Here is a 6326-nt window from a genome sequence, read left to right as displayed (position 1 = left end):
AAGGAGAGCAGCTGGGTTGAATAAGAGATTTTTGCGTGGATTTGATCCCAGTTGATATTTAAAGAATCTTGTTTGAACTCCATACTTCATCTTTGCATAGAAAAGAAACTCCCAAAGATTGCTAGGTTTGTGGGTTTCAAAAGAGGTACCATACTTTGTTTTCTACCACAGACAATTTTTACCTAAACTACAGGACTAGGTGTTTGTACCTTGGAGAGTCTTCTACACTCACTTAGTAGTTTTATCAACTCATAATCCAGACTGTGGAGCACTAGCATTTCAACCTGTTCTTGACGGGATGGGGCCTGCAAACACAAAGGTGGGTTTTCAGCTTTGTCTCCATTAATTAAATCTCCCTGCTCAGCAATAAACTTCAGGGTATTGGTAATGGGATGTGGAGCCTTTCTACATTAGGTCAGCAGTTTGACTCCAGCCTAGGTCTTTAGTGGTTGCCCAGTGTCCTATGTGAAATGAATTTGAGGGTCTCAGTACGACCCTGAAGGGACACCAATGTCCCTATCATTATTGGAACTCCTTGCACCCCTCAGACTGAATGGGCTGAGTATTGTGAATAGCCCTTGCACCACAGAAATGGTGGACTCTCTCAGGGTTAAGGTCCATGGGTTGGTCATTGTGTGAAAAGCATGTCCTGCTACTGCCCATGATGTACGTGTTCTGTGGATTAACGGAAGCTTCCAGTCTCCAAGACTGCCAGGTCATAACTTGTCACTAGCACTACATTTAGTGCTATCTTCAAAAATTCATTTCAGTTTTGTAGACTGAGATGCACAGGCAGAGCTGTTTGAGGAAGACCGGGACCCATATAAAGGTGTGCTGCTGCAGAGAACAGACCTGCTTTGGAGCTGCTGTGCATTGCCTCAGAGCTGGAATGGCAAGGAGGGGTGGTTGCGAGTCAGGATTGAGACATTTTGATAGAGCTTTGTGAGGAAGCCCGTGACTGGAATAACGACAGGTTTGCAATAGGATTGAGATGCAGTGGTAGAGATGGAGGGAGGGGAACTCTTTCACAGCACTTTGCTGGGCTGGGCCTGCCTCTCTTCATTTACCCAGCCATATCATTAGTCCTTCTCTTTCAACAGCATCAAATGTGGCTCCAATTTTAAAATGAACTTTTAATTACTAAATACTTCAGAGCATTTTCCTCTCAAACAGCCATTTCCTATTTCTGGTCCTTGGAGACTAAACAACCCCAGGAATTTCTGGTCTCTCCTAGTTAAAGCCAGGAAAGTGTGTTTGCAGACGGTTTCCAGAGGCATAGCAGCACCATCCATATGCCAAGCCAGCTAATCCCAAGTGTGTATTCCCATAGATAACAGCAAGTGGTAGACTAGCTCTTCACCAGTGAAGGACAGTTTATGTTCTGTCTTTGAAGGACAGTTTATATTCTGATTATTTTGTATTGTTCCTCTCTTCAGATATGGGAGATACACTGGTAACATGGATTAATTTTAATTAGGGATTGTCCATAATTAAGAGAATAAAATTCTGGAGAGAAAGGGAATGGGACTGAGGTTGATCCATTTCACTATAAAAACTTTTGTGATGGATGTCCATCTTTGGGGGGAGGACAGGAAAGAATAGCATACTATTCTATATGTAATCCCACAAATGACAACTTCTTAAGTCAAAACAACTCAAGTTATTTCGTGGTAACGCCATTGGAAACAATGGTCATTACAGACTCCTAGATCTCAGAGATGGCAAAGGTCACCTTTGATCCATCTTTTCCACCCATAACCCAGTTCCATTCTCACAGGCCACTGAGCAGCTGATTACTTCTAACCTCCATGGTAACCTGCGTAACATCTGCCACCCTATTTCATTTAACTGGAAAAAGCCAAGGTCACCACTGCATCACCACCTGTCTGCCTTTCAGATGCTTGGCAAAGTCGGATTGAAACTCAACAACGCCCCAGGGGCACCTTTCCAAAATGGATAGCCCTGATCGGGGCTTTGCCAGTAGCAATCCAGGGAATAAAGGCTACATTTTAGATTGTGTTTGCAGTTAGAGATGGAAACTCAGCAAAATGAAACCGAAGGCTCTGGATATCAGCAGCCTCAGGATTCCCTAGAGTGTTAAACATCAAACCCATTGGGTTAAATTAATCCCTGGAGTAATACCACTGATAGCATCAAATTAATCTCTGGTGCTTGCAATCTCTTGTAACCGAGGCTTCTCTTTTGGAGAACACACATGGCAATTTGGCAAGAATTAGTATACTCTTTAAAAATTTCTGCAGGAACGTTTATTACCGTCTATTCTGTCTTCTGAGCCTCCCTTTAAACCTTTTTGTTCCAGAACTGTGAAGAGCTGGAAGCCTTCTAATATTTCAGTGCCTCTCTGACAAGCATTCTGCCAGTTCTATTCCTCCCCTTACAGAAGGTGTTTATGAAAACCAAAAGAGCAACCTCGTCTCTTTTTTAGTAAGGAGCTAGTTATAAGTGGTTCTAGCGATGTCTAATTCATTTTGCAAGCATCTTTGAGCTGGATACACAGTCTTTTAATCTGATTCTCTAAGGCCACAGTTTTGTGCTCTAGTTCTTCCAGTCTCTTGTTCGTCATCTTTCTCTTAGCAGGAGCCTAAAATGTGGCTGCTCCCTTAAGAAATGTTTTGGCAGCCTCCTTTAAGAGCATGAGATTGTCCCTATAAGACAGCTGTTCTCAAACTGTGGGTTGGGACCACAAAGTGGATCACAACCCCATTTTAATGGGGTTGCCAGAGCTGGCTTAGACTTGCTGGGGCCGAAGCCCAAGCCCCAGCACCTGTGGACGAAACTGAAAGCCAAGGGCTTCAGCCCTGGGCAGTGGGGTTCAGATTACAGGCCCTCTGCCTGGGACTGAAGCCCTTTGACTTTGGCCCCCCCACCTCGGGGGTGGGGCTCGGGCAGGCTCAGGCTTCGGTTCCCCCTCCTGGGGACTTAGTAATTTTTTTTATACCAGAAGGGGTTGGTGCAATGAAGTTTGAGAACCCCTGTGTCAAGGTTCCTTCCCCACTCTGAACTCTAGGATACAGATGTGGGGACCTGCATGAAAACCCCCTAAGTTTATTTTTACCAGCTTAGGTTAAAACTTCCCCAAAGTACAAACTATTTTACCTTTTGCTCTTGGACTTTATTACTGCCACCACCAAGTGTCTAACAAATATATAACAAGGAAAGAGCCCACTTGGAAACGTCTTTCCCCCCAAAATCCTCCCAAACCCTACACCCCCTTTCCTGGGGAAGGCTTGATAAAAATCCTCACCAATTTGCATAGGTGAACACAGACCCAAACCCTTGGATATTAAGAACAATGAAAAAGCAATCAGGTTCTTAAAAGAAGAATTTTAATTGAAGAAAAAGTAAAAGAATCACCTCTGTAAAATCAGGATGGTAAATACCTTACAGGGTAATCAGATTCAAAACATAGAGAATCCCTCTAGGCAAAACCTTAAGTTACAAAAAGACATGAAAACAGGAATATACATTCCATTCAGCACAGCTTATTTTATCAGCCATTTAAACAAAACAGAATCTAATGCATATCTAGCTAGATAACTAGAACTAAGTTCTAAGACTCCATTCCTTTTCTGTTCCTGGCAAAAGCATCCCACAGACAGAGAGAACCTTTGTCTCTCCCCCCCCACTCCAGCTTTGAAAGTATCTTGTCTCCTCATTGGTCATTTTGGTCAGGATCCAGCGAGGTTATCCTAGCTTCTTAACCCTTTACAGGTTAAAGGGTTTTTCCTCTGGCCAGGAGGGATTTAAAGGTGTTTACCCTTCCCCCTATATTTATGACACCCTGCTAAGCGATAAAGTCTTTGCAGACTCCCTCACAGGTTAGCAAAGTCTTTCTCAGGGTAAGGGTCCTTGAATAAGCCTGGACTGAAAGTTCCAGTTTTCACAATGTCTTAGGCTAGAAAATGTAAATGTTCAAAGGGCTGGAGCTTGATCAGAGCTTTTCTTATCACAGCTTCTGCTGTAAAACTGAGATTTCTCCTCCCCTCCACCTGCATAGACTGTGGGCTGATGAGAAGGAATGAATGAATGAAAACAGAACTGAGAGAGAGACCAAGGGCTGGGGAATGGAATGAAAAGAATTCTGATCATGGATACTGCAGAACTGTGTGCACCTAGACTCACAGTCCCACAATAGCCCAGTAAAGTATTATTTTCCCCATTGCACAGATCAAAAAATGAAGACATGGAAAAGTTGAGGCCCATGTTTTCAGAGGTGCCCACTCATTCTGGGTGTTTTAATGTTTGAATGCCAGCTTGAGGCAGATTTGTAGAGGTGCTGAGCACGTACTGCTCCCATTGACTTCAGTGTGCCATACATACACAAAACACATCACATAACTTTTTGTTGCATCCCCCCTTTCTCTTTGTGTTATGTCTAATTTAGGGCTTATCTACAAAAGGAAAAAAGCCAGCAGTAACTGGTGCACACTAGCCAGTGCAAACTAACTATTCTGCACTAACTCCCTGTGTGGACACTCATACTGCGCACTAAGAGTGCCTTTTGTGTGCATTAGCTTAATACTAAGCTAAACCTCCTGAAGGCACTCTTAGGGCATGGCTACATTTGCAGATGTAGAGCGCTTTGAGTTAAACCAGCCTTCGTAGAGCACAGTAGGGAAAGAGCTGTAAAGTGTCCACACTGACAGCTTCAAGCACACTGGCGTGGCCAGTGGCATTGGGCACGGTGCATTACGGGCAGCTATCCCAGCATGCAAGTGACTTCAACGGGCTTTTCAAATGGGGGTGGGGGTGCGGTGGAGTGTGACAGGGAGTGTGTTGTGTGTATGTGGGGGGAGAGAGAGTGGGTTTTTGGGGGGCTGAGAGCATGTCAGCATGCTATCTTGTAAGTTCAGACAGCAGCAGACCCCCCTTCTTCCCCCCCGCCTCCCCACAGCATTCCACACTAATGGTTGCTTTGTCTCAGAGCAGATAAGCAGCCGGCTGTTAGAAACAGAGCTTTCAAAGGGCATATCCGCATTCCTACAGTGATTCAAAAACAATGACCAGAGTGGCCACTTGACTTAAGGGGATTATGGGACGTTTCCAGAGGCTGATCAGAGCGCAGTAATGCAACATCTTGTCCACACTGGCATTGCGGCACTCCAGCGGGGGCACAGCAAACGTTATTCCACTCGCCGAGCCGGGAGTCAGAGCATTCTACGTGCCTTGCCAGTGTGGATGGGTAGTGAGCTAGTGCGCCCGGGGCTCCTTTACTTGTGAGCACAGTAACTCACAAGTGTAGCCAAGCCCTTAGTGCACCATAAGAGTGTCCAGATGGGGAGTTAGTGAGGAATAGCTAGCTCACTTTAAATTCACACCTTAGTGCACAGTAAACTAACTTCCCCATGTAGACAAGACATTAGATTGTGAAAACTTCTTGGAGGAAGGAGCATGCTGGAAAAGCATCAAGCATACCTATGGAACTGTATAAATACTAATACCCTCCCTCTCCCTCCCTCACCCCCAGGCTATTAAGGGGTTAAGATTCATTCACAATTGACAAAACGGAGGAAGAATGATCTGTGATTCAGATATAGCAGTCAGAGTCCCTGGGTTCTGTTCTCAAATATGCCTCATACTTCGTGTGTGATCCTGGGCAAGTCGTTTAACCTTTCTCTTCCTTGGTTTCATGAAATAAAATGGCGATGCTTCTCTTCCTGAGGTTATGGGTCTATTACAGGAGTGAGTTTCTGTGTCCTGCATGTGCAGGAGGTCAGACTAGATGATCACAATGGTCCCTTCTGGCCTTAAAGTCTATCAGCCTTCCTGGGGTGTTTGATTCATTATTGTTTTTAAGGTGCTTTGAGATCCTCTGATGGAAGGTGCTAGCGACAGGCACAGCTTTGTGACTGTATTAAGAGTTCTTATATGACTGCTTTTTATTGTTTGTATTATTGCCCCTGTTCTTGTCCATCGCTGTGGCGCATTTTTATTGGCCAACCTATAGTGTAAGTCATCTGAGAGGCATTGTAGAAAGCCAAATTCCATTCATTATGTGTGTAAGCAGCCTCACCAAGGACAGGTTTAAACTGCAGCATTCTTCTTTTCCACTAGATGGTGCTTTTGATCAAAGATTTGACTAGCTCCAACTCTTTTTCTGCACTGAATTTCCTAATTTTCCTTTCTCTCTCGTGCGGTCTCCATTCTTCCTCCTCTCCCTTCTCTGTTCTAACACTGTAGGGGGACGATTAATGATGCTGGATGGCGGACCGTCACAATCTGCTGCTACAGTAATCTAGCAGCCATCCACCAGCCAGCCTGCCTGCCTTGTGGGCTCTGGTTTTTGAATCATGTATCAATGGTGC

Source organism: Lepidochelys olivacea, assembly GCF_965140295.1.
Source record: "Lepidochelys olivacea isolate rLepOli2 genome assembly, chromosome: 10".
Taxonomy (NCBI): domain Eukaryota; kingdom Metazoa; phylum Chordata; order Testudines; family Cheloniidae; genus Lepidochelys; species Lepidochelys olivacea.
Note: the sequence above shows the minus strand (reverse complement) of the source record.